This window comes from Mus pahari, chromosome 9, assembly GCF_900095145.1.
Source record: "Mus pahari chromosome 9, PAHARI_EIJ_v1.1, whole genome shotgun sequence".
Taxonomy (NCBI): Eukaryota; Metazoa; Chordata; class Mammalia; order Rodentia; family Muridae; genus Mus; species Mus pahari.
Window position 1 is genome coordinate 62,458,676 of NC_034598.1, and position 21,340 is coordinate 62,480,015.

Consider the following 21,340-nt stretch of genomic DNA (forward strand, 5'->3'; position numbering starts at 1 on the left):
CCTTTTCTGCATGATCAATGACAATTGCCCATGCTATGTTGGGTGTCCCTTGAACATTCCTGACCAAGAAATTAAAGGAAGATTCCTATGCCTGACACTAAATATTATGTTCCATGGTCATGTTTGTTGAAAAAGCACTGTCACCACAGGTGGTATAACTTCAATATATACTTATGAAACAGGCCTTCAAGGAATGACCTAGAAGCATCTCCCTGAGGACCATCTCTCCTAACATGATCATGTGCTATGCAACNTGCAGCCAGGAGAGGGAAGAAATCATTAATACAATCCTACCCAGGTCACCCCCTATGAGCTACAATGCTACCAGAATTGCAAGATACCCAAGAAAGTATATTATACATATACACACATGCACACACAGACACAGACACTGACACACACAGACCCACACACACAGAGAAGAACACACACACACGAGTATTGTCAGATTTTCACATTTGTGATCTGCTATCTTATTATTCCACACATTTGCTGTTTCCTGGAATGTTATATTTTATTTTGGAAGTAAGCAGCTTTTCCTGACCTCACTGTACTGTAACCTCAGAAAAATGACTGTGAGAATTCTTCAGCCCTGTGTGTGATACACACACACACACACACACACACACACACACAGACTGACAGACAGACAGACAAGGTTCTAAATAACCTTTAAAAGATATGATTAATTTTGGCCTTTTCAAACGTTCTTAGTATTATGTATCCCTTCTCCTTTCTTTTTCTTGTGTGTTGCTCCTAACCCCCTTTCCTCAGCTAAGGATCCCCATTCATTTCCCCCATTTCCTCTGTCACAGCAACTTTTTATTGCTATCCCCCTCTTTAATATTCCTGTTCACTGACACACAAAATACTCACTTTCTGATTTTCCTAGTATCTGATTTTCCTGGCATCTGATGTATATGGTCATCTAAAAATATGGGGTGGCATCTATTAATAATAAAACAATGCAGCATTTGTCTTTCTGGGTCTGAGTTACGTCACTCACTTTATTTTGAAGATAAATCATATTACATAGTATATATTATCCATATTTTCATATTCATTCACAGCTGCAGGAAATTTACTTTGTTTCCATTTTCTTTCTATTGTGAATAGAGCGGTAGTGAACACAGCTGAGCAGGTATTTATGGAGTGGGATATTGAGTCTTTTGGGAATGTAGTAAGAAGTTGTATTGCTGAGTCATATGGTATTTTTAATTTTAGACTTGTAAGGATTTTCCACATTGATTTTCAGATGGCTGCACCAATTTGCAGCTCTACCATTGGTGAAATGGAAAGTTTCCCTTTGTTCCACATCCATGTTCCCTTTTCTTGGTCTTAGCCATTCTTCCTGGAGTAAGATGAAATCTCACAGGAGTTTTAATTTGCATTTACCTAATTGCTAAGAGTGGTGAATACTTCTAAGACTTTTTCTTTAGCCAATTTTATTTCTTCTTTTGAGAACTTCTGTTCAAGTCTATATCATATTTTAATTGGCTTCCTTATTTCCTTGACTGTAGTTTTAAATTTTCTTTTTTTTTTAAATCTTTCCATTCCATGGTAATTTTTACATGGTATTTTAAACAGTACATAATTATAAATAACTTTCCCTGTCTATTAGTTGATTTTCTAATAGATTAGAACTTTTAAGATGGTTATTATTAGATAAATGGTAAGGTAAAAGATACCACAAGCTATTTGAATCAGGTAGAACAAAAATTCTACTTCAACCTGTGAACTATCTGATCCCAGGGCATCCTCAAAATTGTTAGCATTTGCATTATTTCACACAATAGTAATAGTAAGGCAATACAGCACATGTAAAAGAGCTAAGTTGGTTCATGGCACATAGTTTGGCCTTTTCAACAGATTCTAGCATTATAATGATAATATCAAGGATGGAATTATATATTAAATAAATTGTAGAATTATATAAAATAAATTGTGTTATGCTTAAAGCCAACATGAACATTTAATAGCAAACCACTAAAAATGAACAGAGAAAAATATCTGCCTTCTTGTTCTTTATTTTTGTAGCTCTGATTAAAAAAAAAATGAGTAAAACCAATTAGGATTAAGTGCTTTCTTCAGCTACAGATTATAGTCCCTCACAAAGGGAATCCTGGGAAAAGTCAAGGCAAGAACTTAAAGAAGAAAATGTACTGGAGGCCAGGCAGGTATGCGACATAGTGTTTCATACGTCGTAGCTTGCTCAAGTTGCTTTCCAATACTATAAAGAGCTTATATCTCCCACACCAATAAAATGTCCCACAAAATGCCCACATGACAATAAAGGAAGTTCCTCAATTGATACTCCATCTTTCCAGGTATCTTTAGTTCAGGTCTAGTTGGCACAAGCTAACTAGCACAATTCTCAGGAGCAAGTACTTGGAACAAGAAACAAAATCAGGTATGTTAGTCCTTCATGTACAAATGCCATTTTAAGAAAGAATAAGGTTAATTATCTATTAACAGAGGGTGAATCAATAGGAATAATTTCATGACAGAGGACACTAGTTGTCAGTAGTTATTATATATGTTTCAATGTTTTGCCTGCAATAACATGTATGTACCAACACATACCTAGTGCTCAAAATCATCAGTTGAAGGCATGGGATCCCCTAGAACTGAAGTCCAGGACAATTGTGAGCTATCCTATTTGATCTGGGAAATGAACTTGAGTCCCATGCAAGAAACAACCATCACTCTTGAAACCTAGGCTTTCTCTTCAGCCATGGATAACTTACTCTTTCATCCTTTATTCCCTTAAGAAAGGCTGTCACAGAATTTGGAGTTAGGCTACCAGCATTCTTCCATTGTAGGATTGGTCAGTAGACATCTTGAACAAGTTGGCTGTCTTCTTCATTCATGTGGATTCTTATGATCAAACTAAGGTCATCTTCTATTACTGGGTTTCTGTTTTTCAACTCACTTACTACCTAAGCTTGGATGTCCTGGTATTTGCTATGTAGATTGATCTTGAAATCAGAGATCTGCATGGCTCTGTTTCCTGGGATTAAAGGGGTGTACCATCATGCCTGGACCTAAGTTTTTTCTTTAACTAGTAATTGCTCTGTCTGAGGCCAGCCTTGGGCACAGAGATTTGCTTGGCTTTATCTCCTGTGATTAAAGGTGAGTACCACCATGCCTGGATCTAAATTTAGCTGGGTAGGCTCTTGCCTCAAAGTCCCACTCCCTTAATTTGTTATCTCCTAGAACACAGAATTTGGCACCATTTCACTTCCTGGTACCTCTATAATATTTGAACCATATATTTTATATTTCTTCTTTCTAAACTTGCTACAATTGATCAAAATGCTCTTTATGAGACTTAACCAGGGACCAAGATCTATGATGGGCATTTCTGAGACTCCCTTTGTCAATGTAATTAATCTGAGTCTCTTTACCTTAGACTCAGGCAGACTCTTCATATAAGGGCAAGAAGTAGTCACATTCTTCACCAAAATATCACAAAACTTCTCTAGGCCACAATATTGAAAATCTCTACTGAAATCTCTTGGGTCAGGTCTGCACAATTTAAATCACTCTCAGTAACAAAGTCTTCCATATTATACTAGTACAGCCCATTGTGCATCATTTAAAACATTCTACTGCTTTCCAAATCCAAAATCCCCAAATCCAAGTTCTTCCAAATGAAAACATGATCAGGTTTATCAAAACAATACCCCAGTCCCTGGTATCAATTTCTGTTTTAGTTTAATGTTTTCATTGCTATAAGGAGACACCCTGACAAAGGCAACTCTTATAAGGAAAACATTTAATTGGGGCTGGTTTACAGGGTCAGAGGTTTACTCCAGTATCATCAAGGCAAGAGCATGTCAGCATCCAGGCAGGCATGATGCAGGAGGAACTGAGGTCTCTACATCTTCATCTGAAGGCTGCTAGTAAAATACTGACTTCTAGGCAGCTATGACTAGGGTATTAAAGCTTAGGCCCACAATGACAAACCAACTCCAACAAGTCCAAATCTCCTAATAGTGCCATTCCCTGGACCAAATATATGTAAACCATCACATCCCCCAAGAAGGTTTATCCACTTTTATCCTTAAAAGCAATATTTGATGTCTGGCTATGTTCTTTACAGAACATTTCCAAAGTCTAAACATTATGTTTTCAGAATGAAATGACTCTCTATTATGATTTCTTTCTTATTTGTACTGAGGGTAAGCCATGTTTTACATATTTATTGGTTATTTCTCTGCTGTGAAATGATTATTTCTTTGGGCGATTTAGTATTTCAATGATCTTTTTTTCCTCATAGCTTGATAGGAAGCATTACCTATATTCTTAACAATTTTATTGATGTATATTTTATATGTAGTAAAATTTATCCATTTTAATTATTTTAAATATACAATTATATATTATTATCATCTAAATCATCTGCATTATATTTTATAACTGTGATCACCAGCTAGCTTTTAGAGGTAGTTTTATAAAATCCAAATGCTATAAAATAGAACATTTTTGTTACTAATAGTTTTTAGACTATTTTACTCGAAGGGCAAATCTTTAATGTAATAACATTGCATTTAATACTGTGATTTTTCTTTTAAAAGATGACATGCATAATTGAAAGAAAATCTAATTTCCAAGTCTTAGGTGAAACATTTTATTTATGTTCTCTAAATAAGGTTGGATAATTATCATTTTCATGCCTTTTACATTCCCATTGATTTTGGCAAATTTGAAGTATAATAGAAAGGGGTTGAAAGAATGTCAAGAATGGAAAGCTAAGACATAGTCACTGGAATTATAAACTCAATGAACCTGTTTTTATCTTCACAGGCCCTGCATAAGACTGAATCTCTCCATATTTTGCCCTTGATAGAGGAGAGGACCATGAGTCATGCATGACCTTCTCTGACATGCCATAGAATCTTATTAGTAGCTGGTAAGTAGTAGTTTCTGTGAAGTTTTCTTTGTTCCAGTAAAATACTGGGGTTAGCAGTACTGACTATATTAAGTGAATCATGAACAAAAGGAAGACATGAAACTAGAAGGGGTTTTGTGAATAAGAAAGTCTCCAGAGTTAGAAGAGAGATGAGAGAAAGGATTATGGAATGGAAAATGGCTAGAATCCCTTGTATAAATGTATGAAACAGTACAATTAAAAACTTAGCGAACACATTTGCACCCAGGATGAAATTCTGCTTCTGCTTGCAGTTGTAAGAATACTTACTTTACTTTCATTAGAGTACCATATTCAGGCACTTAAAAGATTAGAATAGACAAACTTTCTGGAAATTTGCCAATAGTTATTAACTTTTCTAATACAAGTGCACCTTGGCTTACTTTAGAATATTATCTTCTATAACTCACATGGAGATTAATATAAAGTCAAAAATATGTTAATATATCTCACCAACAAAACATTCAGTCTTAGCCTCATAGGACACTATGGAGTGTAGGTTATTCATCCTTCTTATCTTTTGGTACCTGGGAGCTACAATTTGTTGTCATCAACCAGCAGCATTGCGAATATTTTAAAAATAAATCATGAGCTCGAAAAAAGTGTACAATTCAATACTCAAAGTACAATTTCTTCAAAATGCCAAATTCTTTGTCAACGACTTGAAAATAAACACCTTGTCAAACCATCCTGAGTCAGAGTCATCTGTATGACACATGATCTGTTATTTTTATCACATTATGTCTAACTTTACATTTGTAAATTATGTATAATTTTGCAACAATCTATGTCCAGTTTTCCAATGTTGGCATTGTATATTACAAATAAGAGATGACAGGGACTGAGAAGAGGAGTCAGCTGATGAAGTGTGCATGGTACAAACATGAGGTTGTGATACTTCAGATCAACAGCACCCATTTAAAAATGAGATCATGCACTTGTAATCCCATCCTTGGGGAGACAAACATAGGAAGACTATTGGAGCTCATGGGCAAGCCAGACAGTTTAGCCAAATTGATGAATTCTAGGTTGAGTGAGAAAGCTTGTCTCCAAGAAAAAAAAATGGAAAAAGTCAATTATGACACACCATGTTATCATTGGCCTCCACATACCTCCTTACACATATATGTACTTAGATGCACACTAACCTGAATACACCCCCAAAGGCATTAAATGAGACTGAACTTTGTGCTCTTTGATAGATATATCTTAGAAGTTTTAGCTAATTTGAATTCTTGCATGGCTTCTCATATTTAGATTCATCTTATCAAAACCTATCACTTTCCTTTTTCATTGTATCCTACATTTTTCTGTTTAAAAGCTATCAACATTTGTCAGTTTGGTGGTTATTCTAGAAAATGGTAACTGTGCTGTTACTTCTATACCTTGAGCCTCTGCCATGGCAGCCATCAGAGTGGAACTGGCAGAAGACAGCAGATTCTCACAGGCAGTGATACACTTAATAATCATTACAATAATTATCAGTCTAAATGATTCAGTGAAAGTAGACAGATTCCACCAATTTTCCATAAATGAAGATGTTTCTTTGACTTTAAAGAAGAAGGTGATTCTTTCCAGAGCACTTGATAAAGATAGAGTGGATTGCTTTGACAAGAAAGGAACTTTATAAGTGCTAGCACATGAAGACTAATAAGATATTAAGGAGTTCATGACTATAGCAGTAATATCCTGGTTTCTATTCTCTGCTATTATGTTTTCTTCTATTTGCCAACTTCTGTTTAAGATTACCAGTGGTTCTTCAAATGGATGCTGTGTGCTTTTCATGAGGGGTTATGCCAAGGACTTGGGCTGATGATGTCATTTATTATTTTTAAGTGATTTATTTTACCACTTCTCCTAACTTTGCATAAATGAAGTGCTCTCCTAGAAACACTCGAAAACTTTAATGATTTCAATATATTTTTATTAAACAGACTTAAAGTATGAAGAGAAAGAAAATTTAAAGAACAATTATTTCAAAGAAAAGATGAGATTTCACCTTGAATATTCTTCTCATTATTTCTTTCTTCGAAGGTTCATTATTAAATGTTTGATTGACATTTTTTCCTATAATAAATTCTCTCAGGGCAGCATTTAGCCTGTGGAGGGAAAGACATTTTGAAGTATAAAGCATTAGGTTCAGTGTGTTCAAACCTTCCCTAATTGAATCCTTTGTTCTTCTTACTCAATTAGTAAAAATGAGGTAAAGGAATTTTAATCCAACCACTCAGTTGCTCTGGCAAGATATCCCACCCAAAGACCTTCTAGTTGTATATATTCCCATTTTAACGACACACCTTTAATCCCTCTGGCTAGAATACAGATATATATATATATATATATATATATATATATATATATATATATACATATATTTTTTTTTTTTGAGACAGGGTTTCTCTGTGTAGCCCTGGCTGTCCTGGAACTCACTCTGTAGAGCACGCTGGCCTTGAACTTAGGAATCTGCCTGCCTCTGCCTCCCAAGTGCTGGGATTAAAGGCATGAGCCACCACAGCCCAGCTCAGATATAGCCTTAATACATGTCTATAATCCCAAACAAGTGATGAATCAGAAAAGATGTGACACAATGAGTCAGTTAGGATACACCTAACTCGAACAGGAATAATGTGGGAAAAGGAGGCTCCCTAAGAGTAACTTAGAGACGGAAGGCAGAGAACAGAGGTTTTTTAATCAGTTCAGATGGTGCAATTCATCCAGTGCAGTTGAGTTCAGTTGAGATTTTCCTGAGTTGTATTTTGTTAGTACACTTCCTGCAATGACGACAGTGAAGTCCTAGACAGTGAAGTCCTAGAACACAAGGAGCCAGAATTAGAATAAATTGCTAAATTAGTTTGGGGCCAAGCAGAACAATTCAGTAAGAATCTGAGAGAAGTCAGTTTGAATCAGTTAGCTTAGAGGGGTGAACCAGCCAGACACAGTTCAGAAAAAAAACCTAAAGAGAGTGAGCTTGTTTAGTAGTAAGCCCCTGTGGAGATGACAATTACATCTGGGGAATAGTAGTTACTTTTATAAAATCCAAACTAGCACTGATTTCATTTACCATATTTTAAAATATAATGTTCTTTGCAAAAGATTTTGTTTATATGTGGTAAGTTTAAAATGACATTTACTTTTGTTTTAAGAGTAACCAAATAATCTAAAAATTACTAATGTCCTTAGTTATGGTCATACTAGTCATGATTGTCAGTATCAAGTGTGGTTTTAAATTCTTGCCTAATATTCAGTGTTGTTATAAAGAGATGTGAAGTAATTTAACCACCATTTCAAAGAGCAAAACAAGTTTGACACTGGTCCTGTTTTTGTAGATCAATAACATGTAAAGACACGTGTATTCCAAATGAAGCATATATCAATCAAAATATTAGCTTAGTCTTATTATTGGGAAGAATTGAATAGTGTAAAATTATCAAATTATTCCCTTAGTTTGACCTCATTTTATTAAAATTACTTTTCAAAAACTACCCAACTATCAGTCAGTCATAAACTGTAATGAAATCAGTTAAATAAAGTTGCAATTGAAAATATGAGCCCAGTGTAGTAACAGTCTAGAAACATTAAATGATTTATCTAAAATTGTAAATATATTTTAAGCATATTTATGTCAAGTGACATTTATTTCAAGATGCAAAATTAAATTTGATAGAAACATTAATGTCTCTTTAACATATGCCATGTTAATGAAAGAGGAATAGTTTGAATTTCTTTTGGTTAGAGATTTCTTTGTCTTATCTACCACATAAACATATCTTTTGTCAGTTACAAAGTGTAAATGCTAAACTTATTTCAGAAATGTATCATCCAGAATTGTAGTGGACCACTATGTTTTCAGTCATAATATGTTGGGCAATTTTGTTACAGTACTCACAGGCAGCTACATAGTTACATAAATCCAAAAACTACAACAAAATTCTAAATTGTTTGCTCATGAATTTGAAAGATATTAAAGGGCTACAAATAATCGGAGCAGACAAGGGGAGTAGAAGCAATATAATTATATTTTATTTTTAAATTATTAAAACTTAAACACATTAAAATCATTTAAAATGATCTGTGTATATACAATATATGCATACTTTTGATAAACAGAAAAACTAGTCTTTTATGCAGGTATTTAACTAGTATAATGTTGATGATCAATTCAAAATAGAAAAATTGGGTACTTTTTTATATTCATCTTTTATTTAAATTGAAAGTGAAATATAGAACATAGAGATTGCTGGGATTGGTGGTGCATACCTAGTATTTCCTGTACTGATGCTGGAATATCAAGAATTCCAACCTAGTTATAAGTTTCTAGATCCTCATAGTAGTATTATATTTACTGAAGCTATACCCTGGTATCTTTTATATATAGGTATAATTCTTTTCAATTGTAGTTTATGTCTTTTTATAGACTCATTTGATCATAAATATGTTAAATGTGTCCTGTGACTTTAGCTACTTTAAGCATTATACTGAAAACTATTATATATCCATTTATAAGGGTTCACTTTGGTCTTAGCAAAGGTTTTTATGTTGATAATATAATTCACTTATTTCACATGTATATTATTCTTTATTCTCATTGTTGGATATTACTTTATCCAACAATATTTATATTCCTTTGAATATAGGACTTGGGGTAAGAAATTCTAGAAGTGAAACTTCTTTGTACAAATGCGTGTTTAAATTTTTCATGAATTTTGCACTAAATTGTCCTTTGAGAAGACAGTATCAATTTACATCTACTATTTATGAACTATCCATTTCTGACATTTTAAAATTATTGGCTTATTTTCAATCTCTTGCATGAAAATTTTATCTCCTGTCTATTTAGTTAATTTTTCTTGTTACCCTACAAAGTTGAACTTTTTTCATAGTAAACTATAACTAATAATTTTAAAATTTTTTGTCTTAGGGTTTGGTTTTAAAGTGATGAACATCATGGATGTTGGTGATTCCTCTTTGAAAGCAGAATTAGTTATTTGAACCTCTATGTGAATGTTCATGCATGTTTGGAATATTTTCTTTCAATATATAAGTCCTGGTGATAATCTTATAATTGTAAGAAAATAATCCTATGTCAAAAAATATTTTGGTTGTTAGCCCAACTAACTCTCCTAAAAACAGGTCCTGAACTGATACAAACCTTGCCTTTTATTATAGTAACAGGATACTTTCCAAATTGGCAGTTACATGATTGGTTGACATTTGTTTGGTACACTCCTATTGACTAGTATTGATTTCAGCTTGGTATGTATAATCATTGCATAATCAATCTACTTTATACATTAGGTAATTTCTCTTTCAAGAATGATTATTTTTGCTAGGAGTGGAGTGGCTATTTGCCCTGGGAATTGTGATTGTTACCGGGGTAACATTGTTTCTGGACCAAGTTGGGCATTTTTTTTTCCCAGTAGCTGAATTCATTCAGAGTGCAAGTTAATTGTAAAATGTCATCTAAAAGCAAAATGGAGCTTGTAATGCTAAGCTGGGCCCTTCGAGGGCTAATAATAAAGGTAGGATATCAGGGGTTGAAAATGGTAAAGAACATGAAAACAACCCCAAAACTTGATAGCCTTGAAAGAAACCATCACTATAAACAAAATAAATAAATTCAAGAAAAATTCACCTACAAATTATTATTTAGATGATAGAACCAAATCAAAATGCTCACTTTGAATGTCATAAAATATTAATAGGTTGGAAGATTGTAAAAGTTCTCACAGGGATTTTGCTGTGAGATTATGTCTCCTAGTAACAGTAGAAGTTACACTTGTGAAGTCTCACCTAACGATAACACAAGTGTGAGCTCAATGCAGATAACACCAATGAATACACACCAAAGTTAGACAGTCCCATCAGGTCTAAACCCTAGACAAACAAACAAACCAAAAAGCAAACCAAAACAACAACAAACAATAGGCATCAAGTGAACTTGGGAGTTGGAGCAGTGACGCGCTTCTGGAAAACACCACTATTTGTTGTGTGGTGGTGTTAAATGGTCAGCCCTGAAAATATGTACAGAAGTTACAAAATATGGTTCAGCAAGTTACATTTACGTCTATATATGTAAATATAAATATGTATCTGCATTCAATGACAATAAAAGGAGAGAACATAAATTTCAACGACAGCTGGAGGTGTATATGGGAAATAAAGCTATAGATATAGAGATAGACAGACAGACAGACAGACAGACAGACAGACAGACAGACAGACAGACAGGGTCCCTGTGTTTAATGTATCAGTGTCTATGAGCTTATAATTAATTCTCTTGCTTAGCTTATTTAGAATACCTTGTTCTTCTGGTGTCCTCTACCCCCTCTGGCTTTTACAGTCTTTCTGTGTCCTCTTCTTCCCTGAGATCTGAGGCAGAGAGATATGATGGAGAAAGCCACTTAGTATCTCTCCTTCTACTTAGTGGCTGGAAATAGGTCTGTATAACTCTTCCCATCTGCTGCCAGGACAAGCCTCTGTGGGGGTGATTGGCTAAGGCTGTATATATGAGTAAAGCAGAAAGCTGTTAGGAATCATTTTATTGACATTTTTTTTCCTTAAACACTTGTGGGTCTCCCTTTCCTTAAGTTATCTTTGACTACCAGTCACCTCCCTTTCCTGCCTGTTCTGGTAAGAAAGGGGCATATCTTATATCTGACTCATTCTCTGACATCATTCTCTGATTCATCAGTTTGTCTGCTTCTCAACTAGACTTCACTTTCAAACATGGCTTCATCCTTCTACAAACTAACCTTACCTCCATTGTAAGAACATGTCTGAATTCTAGCCAGAGGAATTAAAGGTGGGTCCGTTCCATCTGAATCACACAGGCTTAGAAGATTTTTGGATGTGATCCCTTGCCAGAACCACCATATTCCTGGATTAAAATTTCTCTATTCAAATTCCTTAGTATAGTTTTTCAGACCGAGCAGATTGTAAGTCAAAGGTTCTGTGGTTGGATTGGTGTCCACATTTCTCTTTTGGTACTCTGCGGAGCACCTTCCGACATGAAAGGGACTAGAATGTAGGAGTGAATGAAGCCTTCATATAGACACCAGATCAACTTCTCTGTATTCAATGAGTTCTATGAATACTGTCTGACCCCACTCTTGGTACAAGGAAAGCAACTCTGTCTTAGCAGTGTCCTGGGTTTTTTTGGGAACTTCCATGGGACCCACTTAGCTAACAAACTCAACTGAATGCATCCTAGGCCCCACTTCCTTCATCTCACTTCACCAATCAAGTCTACTCTATTTTCCTTTCCGAGGGAAACCCATGTCTTCTTTCTAGAAGAGCTAGAACACTTCTCTTTACCTAACCATTCTGGGTTTGGGATTGTAGCTTAGGTACAATTTACTTAATGGCTAATATATACTTATAAGTGAGTATATATTATATTGATCTTTCTGGGTCTGTGCTGCCTTACTCAGGATGATGTTTTTCTAGTTCCGTCCATTTGCTTGCAGATTTCATGATGTCATTCTTTTTAATAGCTCAGTAATACTCCATTGTGTAGTGTACCACATTTTCTTTATCTATTATTTAGTTGAGGAAATCGAGGTTGTTTCCAGTTTCTGATTATTATGAATAAATCCACAATGAACATGGTTGAGCAAGGATCCTTGTGGTAAAGGGTAACATCCTTTATGTATGTGACCAAGAGTGGTATAGCTAGGACTTGAGGTGAATTGATTTCCAAATTTCTGAAGAAATACCAGATTCATTTCCATAGTCACTGAACAAGTATGCATCCCATCAGAAGTGCAGGAGTATTTCCCTTGCTCCACACCCTTTCAAGCATGTCAGTTCACTGCTATTATTGATCTTAGCCACTATGAAAAGTGTAAGAAGGAATCTTGAAGTTGTTTTGTTTTTCATTTCCCAAATGGCTAAGAGTGTTGAGCATCTGTTTAAGTGTTTCTAAGCCGTTTGAGGTTCATCTATTGAGAATTCTGTATAGACCTGTACCCCATATTTTAAATGGATTTTCTATTTGATATCTAGTATATATATACATATATCAGTTTGGATACATGTAATTGGTAAAAAATATTTTCCCATTTGACAGGCTGCTATTTTGTCCAAATGACAGTGTTTTTTAATTACAGAAGCTTTGAGATTTCATGAGGTTCTATTTATTAATTGCTGATTTTAGTGCCTGTGCTATTGGTGTTCTGGTCTAGAAGTTTTCTTCTCTTCGAATGCACTCAAAGCTCTTCCTCAATTTCTCTTTAATTATGTTCAGTATATCTGAGTTAATATTGAGGTAGCACAATTTATTGAAGATGTTGTCTTTTTTCCAAGTATTTATGTCTTCTTTATTAGTTGTCACTAGGTGTGTGGATTTATGACTGAACAGTAAACTCAATTACATCGATCAAAATCTGTTTTTATGCCAATACCATGTGGTTTCAATTACTGTAACACTATATTACAACTTGCAATCAGGAATGATGACATCTCCAGCATTTCTTTTATTGGTCAGGATGGTTTCAGCTATCCTGTTTTGTTTTTGTTCGTTTGTTTGTTTGTTTTTCCTTATGAAGTAGAGAATGATCCTTTCAATGTCTGAAGAAGATTGCATTGAATCTGTCGATTGCTTTTGGTAAGATGATTATTTTTTAATATATTAATTCTACTGATCCTTGAGCATGGGGGAATCTTCCCATCTTTTGATATCTTATTCAAAATCTTAAAATTTATACCATATAAAACTTTCACTTGCTTGATTAGAGTTACTCCAAGATATTTTATATTATTATATATATTATTATGCTCTTCTTGGGTGAGCTTACTTCTTTTGGTTCTATAGCTTTTAGGTATGCTGTTAAGTTGCCAGTACAAAACCTCTCCAATTATTTTAAGTAGGCATTCAGTGCAGTAAAGTTACCTCTTTGCACTTATGTCCCATAAGTTTGGGTGGCCTTTGTACTTATTTTCATTGAATTTTGGAATGTAAACTTGCAAAGTCATGGAAAGTGAACAGCTCTCTACTTAAGAAGTATGGGTCAAAGGCAGTCTCAATTAATCTGGACTCCTGAGATTTCTCACACAACTGGACCACCATCCAGAAAGCATATACTATACGAGCAGAGCCCATCACCTACTATTAAGACCTCGTTCTTGAATTCAGTGCTGCAAACAGTTTTCTCAGGTCAGTGGAGAGAACAACTGTTTTCTGAATGACCATTTCTTAATGGGTAAGCAATAGAGACACCATGATAGCTTGTATCTCTGTAACTATCAGTCTTCATAAGTTCCAAGTAACTTATCATAGTGTCTAAAACTTACCATAGTGAAAACATGCTAAATAACTTTAAAGATCTAGAAGAAAGCAAAAACCTACAAAATTCCCTCTCACTTTAAACATTACTGAGCTATTGAAAGCCTAAGTGTAAGCATGATGTGGGGTACGTGTGTGTGCATGTTTGTTTTTGTGTATGTTCATGTGTATGTGTGTGTGTGTGTGTGTGTGTGTATGTGCATGTGTGTGTGTAAGTTTTATGTTTGAAATCAGAATTTCTACATACAATTGTCATAAGATAAAAGACAAATTTTATGATTGCAAATACAAAATACCACAATTTTAGAAGTTTTGTCATAAGTTTCCACTGTGTTTGTTGCTTACTTAAAGAACAAATAAGAGAGTGTAAGTTATAATTAGAAAAAAGATAAATTCAATATAGTCTCTTATATTTCCTTTAAGAGACTGCTCATATGTCTCAAAATTGTTAATTTTCTTTGATGTATAACATAGAAAGTTTCTCTCAAATAGCTCAAGAATATTTGGGGGGGGGGTTGGCGAAATGAAATGGAACGTCTATCATTAATGAATCTGCTTAAATTATTATTATCATCATCATCATCATCATCATCATCATCATCATCATCACACTCTTCATTATTCTGTGAAAGAGGCAAGGCTGCCATCTTCTGCCATGTTGCATACTCCAAGTGTACTGGCCTGAGGATTTCACAGTGATTCTCCACTTCCTTACTCTCATCATACTGTTGGACTGCTGGGTGCTAGGATTACACACACAAACCACTGCATCTGCATTTTGCTGTTGTTTTTAATCTGCCTGCCCCCGCCCCCTTGACAAACTTTGGTCTTTATGGTTGCTTTGTAAGCACATTTAGATACTGAGCTAAAACCCAGGTGTGGGCAAAACATTGAGAGAGTTGAGTTTCATGAGCAGTTTTGTCATTGGATTGCTAATTCTATTTCTTAAGTTAATCAAAACAGTAATCTTTTTCCTCCTCCTAAGTAAACCCTTACTCCATTGCAGAATTTTGTAAGATGTCACAATTATCTATGTTTCAGTCCAAGGAAAACCAGACTTTCTAGACAGGTTTTATGCTCACATATCACAATCCATGTATTTTGTAAATCTCATTCTTTGTTTGTTTGCCTTGGATACTTATAGACAGAAAATTCCAGGGCAGCTGCTCACTTATAGAAAGAAAATTTCAGGGTATGACTGCAGCTCCATATACCTAAGAATGAAAGAGCCACTGAATCCAATTCTCCCTGTGCTACACACAAAAAGGAGATAAATGAAAAGAAAGAGACAGTTTATTTCCAAGATGACTTACAAAAGAAATCCTTTGAGAACGTTATTGAAAATACTAAAATGTGGAGTGACACAGTAATAAGTATTGGTTTCCTGATATGTATACATAGTGAAAATCAAAGTGTGCTTTGATTCTTTTAATCAGCAGGATGATATATTGCTTGAATCTTATATCTCTAAGACATGACCTTTGGTAGGTCTAGTCCATGTACCACTAAATGGAGGCAGGATGATGTAAAGAAGGGTTGATATCTTATGTCTGTGTTTGGCAGCATCTGTGTTTTATGCTTCCTAAATGAACATAAAACCAATAATTTGAGAATTTATATTTTTTTATGCAGCCTGAAGAGAGCAGGTTTTTGTCATATCCAATTGAAAAAAAAAAGTCTTACCTGTTTTTTCTTTTACAACAAAACAACAGTTAAAATTTGAATGTTAAGTTTTCATACCTTTAATTGCATGAATTCTTGCAATTTCTGATACATGTCCAGAAGGAGTAATCAAATGATGAACTACAGAGAACATAAGTAGGGACTATATGGCATTCATGAAATACTGAATTCCAATTATAATTACATAATTCAGTTACTTTAATCCCAGAACTGGGGGTAGAGGACAAAGCAAGCCAACCTCAGTGCATCTGATTGCAAAGCAGCCAGAGCTACACAGTCTGTCAGAAGTTTAGATAATAATGTCATATAATATTGTACAAAGAAAAGCATATCCCTATGATGTTCATAAAAATACATAATTATTCAAATCAGTAAACAAAGACAATAAATCAATACTAACGAAGGGTATTAAACCTAACCTAGGAATAATGTTCAGTGAACCAGAATGGTTTTCATTCTCTTTATGCTGGTTGCATTGTTGTAATGCATCTAATATAAAAAGAGCTACTGGAGTCTAACCCTTGTGTGTTTCTTAAATAGTTGTTGTTTGTTGGTTTTGTTTTGCTTTTATTATGTTTGTTGGGAACATGTTTCACTGTATAGACCTTTTTGTCTGGAAACTGAGAAATGGACAAGCTGACCCTTGAACTTGCAAAGATCCTCCTTTCTCTGCCTCCAGAGCACTGCAGTTACAGGGATCCGCTGTGGTCTGTCTAATAGTTTTAATTATTTGTTTATTGTTTTGTATATAGCAAACAAACTCACTAATACATAATTGATCAAGATTCTGTTACTTTTAGATGCTGCTCTTCGGTACTAGAAGATGAGTCCAAACGACAAAGACATATTCTATTAATGTAGCTTCCAGTCCAGTTAAAATAAATCTTTCAGCAACTGAAGGGTTACCTACCTATTATAAATGATGGCAAGTGATTCTCGTCAGTGATTGGCTTCTCTTGTGGAACAATTAACTTGATCACTACGTAAGCAGTAGTGGCCCACATCAGGAAAGTAAGTGGAGATACTTCATCTTCTGCAAACTTGTTCCCTCCCTTCTGTGGCAAGGTTAGGTTTAGAATAATTGACCAACAAAAGCCAGACTGAATTGCAGAACAACCATAAAAGAGGAAACAGATCATGTGAACACTCAGGTAGCCAATGAATATGGTTATTTGTACTTTTTTTAAACTCTGATAGGTGCATAGTGGCATCTGTCAATACAAAAATATTCTATTTGCTTGTGTGTTTATGTGTATAATTATGCAGATATATACATATGAGTGTGTATACATGTGTGTGTTTTGGGTGCAGTGTTGTTTTCAGCACAAACTTCATGAAAGCAGGTGTTTTGCTATGGCCTTCTGGGTCAATTATAAATGATAGAGATAAAGACAGTGAGCGTTTTTAGCCAGACATGGAGGGTCAAGGGAAACATCTTTGCTGTTGAAGTTGTGATTAATTCTTTCTCAATTCTATCCTATATCCTTTGGCTTATGCTAAATTCATCTAATGGGATATTGCCATTAATGTAAAACCTAATGACTGTGGGTCTCCATGCTCTCATCGGCAAAATGGTTAATATGTTAATTTATTTGACACATTTTTTGTGATAAAATAAGATCATATATGATAACATAAAATATCGGTTTTTGTAGATCACCAACAAATAGAATTTCTGAAGCTATTGATGGCCCTGCTGACATTATTGCTTTTCTACTCTCCTAATTCAAAGAAAGCATTTTGCGGGACAATGACTCTGTTCTAAAGCTTAGCACAAGCTTTCAAATGTATTTCAAATTGTGTAGGAAGTACCCTTGAACTTGCTGTCTGTGAGAGGAGTTGAGGAAGCAAGGCTGAGGGGATAGAGAAGTACAGTGGAGATGTGGTTTCCAAAACCTGAGTTGAGCACTTGAGGAACTCTGAGGGTCTCAGCTTTTCACAATTTCTTTCCATGGCAGTTAAATAGCTTTTTGTTGTTCTTGTTGTTGACATTTTCAAGTCTTCTGAATATTACATTCCTTCACAAGAGAAGAAAGAGGGAACACTTTTCAGCTGAAGTGATTCTTGAAGACAATGACAGCTGAGGCAAAGGATCCTTGGGAGAAGGTGGGTGCACATCACTGAACCCTACATGGCTGTTTTATACAATTTTGACTCTTCTGGGATATTAAGAACAAAATAAGATGTTTGACTATAGCTGAAAGACAGATAATTATAACACTAAGTTTTCTACCCATAGGCTTTTTGACAACTGTTCTGTCCTATTCTTATTAATATTTTTTTCAAGAAACAAGTTTTTTTTTTTTTCCAAAATAAGATTTCTCAGTGTCACTCTGGCTGCCCTGGAACTAACTCTTTATACCAGGCTGTCCTCAAACTCAGAGATCTGCCTGCCTTTGCTTCCCAATTTCTGAGAGTAATGGTGTGTGCCAATACCATCCAGAAACGTTTTCTCAATATAAAGTCTAGTATGAAAATCCTTCTGACTACATATCATTTCAGAAAACGTTATGAGTACATATAAATAAAACTGTAGTTCAAAGAAGTAAAATAGTGCCTTTTTAACTCAAGGATCCAGAATCAAAGATATAAAAGCAGTTCACATTTTTTGTACCAGTTAATCCATAAGGGTGATTTCATTCCAATAACTCCAAGTCAATTCATGCACAGAAAAGTAAACTAATATAATAATAACTATATTTTATTTTAAAATGAATTTCTTATAAAGTCAGTTGGTTAGAGCTACATTGATTAAACACAGGTCCATATACTGATATGCTATGCAATATCTAAGTAGTCAGCAGATCTATTGGAAGTTCATAGCTCTCTTAAGAAATATTGTTGAGGCCACTCCCACCATCTCTCTTCTGAACCCAAGCAGAGGCAGCTGAGCACTCCAGAGGACTCTCCACACCACAGATCCTCAGGATCACGGTCCTCAGGATCACGGGTGAGTGGAACACAATCAACTCCAGAGAATCCAGCAGGGGCTTGTGCCAGCAGGAACAGGGACAAAGGAACACTGCCCGCCCAGAGGCAGGATTCCAGTTGGGTCATGGCCACCCATGCCATCTCTCTTCTGAACTCCAGCTGAGACAGCTGAGCACTTGGGAGGACTCTCCACACCACAGGTCCTTGAGATCATGGGTCCTCTGGATCATGCAGGGAGAGTCGGCCTACAGGGAGGGCTCTGAACCCAGGACTCAGAAGGAGGATCAGAGCTCCAGACTTCTGGATACCTGCCTTGCAAGAGGAGAGCTTGCCTGCAGAGAGTGTTCTGACCAAGGGGACACAGGGGAGAGTTGGATTCCCAGGAGTGCTGAAAGGGGCTAACAGAATCACAGGAGGATCAAACTCCAGCCAGAGACAGCTTGAAAATTAACACCAGATATTTCCAAATGGTGAAAAGCAAACATAAGAAACTTACTAACAGAAACCAAGGACACTGGACACCATCAGAAACTAGTATGCCCACTACAGCTAGTTTTGGATGCCGCAACACACCCAAAAAGCAAGATGTGGATTTAAAATCATATCTCATGATGGTGGTAGAAGATTTGAAGGACATTAATAATTCACTCAAAGAAATGCAGGAGAACAATGCTAAAACGTAGAAGCCCTTAAATTGGAAGCACAAAAATCACTCAAGGAATTACAGGAGACCACTGCTAAGCTGGAAGAATTCCTTAAAGAACTACAGGCAAACACTACTAAACAGGTAGAAGAAACAAAACAATCCCTTAAAGAATTACAGGAAAACACTGCTAAATAGCTAGAAGAAACACAAAAATCCCTTAAGGAATTACAGAATAACACTGCTGAAAAGCGAGAAGAAACACAAAATCCCTTAAAGAATTACAGGAAAACACAAGCAAACAGGGGATGGAATTGAACAAAATCAAAAAGGATCTGAAAAAGGAAGTAGAAACAATTAGGAAAACCCAAAGGGAGACAACTGTGGAGATAGAAACCCTAGGAAAGAAATAAGCAATCATAGATGTGAGCATTAGCAACATACAAGAGATGGAAGAGAGAATCTTAGGTACAGAAGATTCCATAGTGAACATGGACACAACAATCAAAGAAAATGCAAAATGTAAAAAGATTCTAACTCAAACATCCAGGAAATCCAGGACACAATGAGAAGACCAAACCTACGGATAATAGGAAGAGATGAGAATGAAGATTTTCAACTTAAAGGGCCAAAACAATACCTTCAACAAAATTATAGAAGAAAACTTCCCACACCTAAAGAAAGAGATGCCCAGGAACATACAAGAAGCTTACAGAACTCCAAAAAGACTGGGCCAGAAAAGAAAAGCCTCCTGACACATAATTATCAGAACAACAAATGCACTAAATAAAGATAGAATATTTAAAGCAGTGAGAGAAAAAGGTCAAGTAACATATAAAGGCGGGTCTCCAGACTTTTCACCAGAGAATATGAAAGCCAGAAGATCCTGGACAGATGTTATACAGACACTAAGAGAACACAAATGCCAGACCAGGCTACTATACCAAGCTAAACTCTTAATTACCATAGATGGAGAAACAAAGATATTCCATGACAAAACCAAATTCACACAATATCTTTCAACGAATCCAGCNCTTCAAAGGATAAAAAAGGGAAAACACCAACACTAAGAAACTATACTCTAGAAAAAGGAAGAAAGTAATCCCNCAACAAAACCAAAAGAAGACAGCCACAAGAACAGAATCCCAACTCTTACAACAAAAATGACAGGAACCAAAAATTGCCTTTCTTTGATTTCTCTTAACATCAATGGAATCAATTCCCTAATAAAAAGACATAGACTAATAGACTGGCTACACAAACAGGACCCTACATTTCGCTGCTTACAGGAAACCCACCTCAGGCACAAAGACAGACACTACCTCAGAGTAAAAGGCTGGAAAACAATTTTCCAAGCAAATGAACCAAAGAGACAAGCTGGAGTAGCCATTCTAATATCAAATAAAATTGACTTCCAACCCAAATTTATCAAAATGACAGGGATGGGCACTTCATACACATCAAAGGTAAAATCTACCAAGATGAACTCTCAATCCTAAATATCTATGCTCCAAATGAAAGGGCAGCCATACATAATTAAAGAAACTTAAGTAAAACTCAAAGCATATATTGCACCTTACACAGTAATAGTGGGAGACTTCAACACCCCACTCTTACCAATGGACAGCCAACTCACCCAAGATGAGTAGACAGCAGGAAATAATCAAACTTAGGGCTGAAATTAACCAAGTGGAAACAAAAAGAACTATTCAAAGAATCAACTAAACCAGGAGCTGGTTCTTTGACAAAATCAACAAAATAGATAAACCCTTAGCCAGACTAACTAGAGGGCACTGGGACAATATCCTAATTAACGAAATCAGAAATGAAACAGGAGACATAACAAAAGATCCTGAGGAAATCCAAA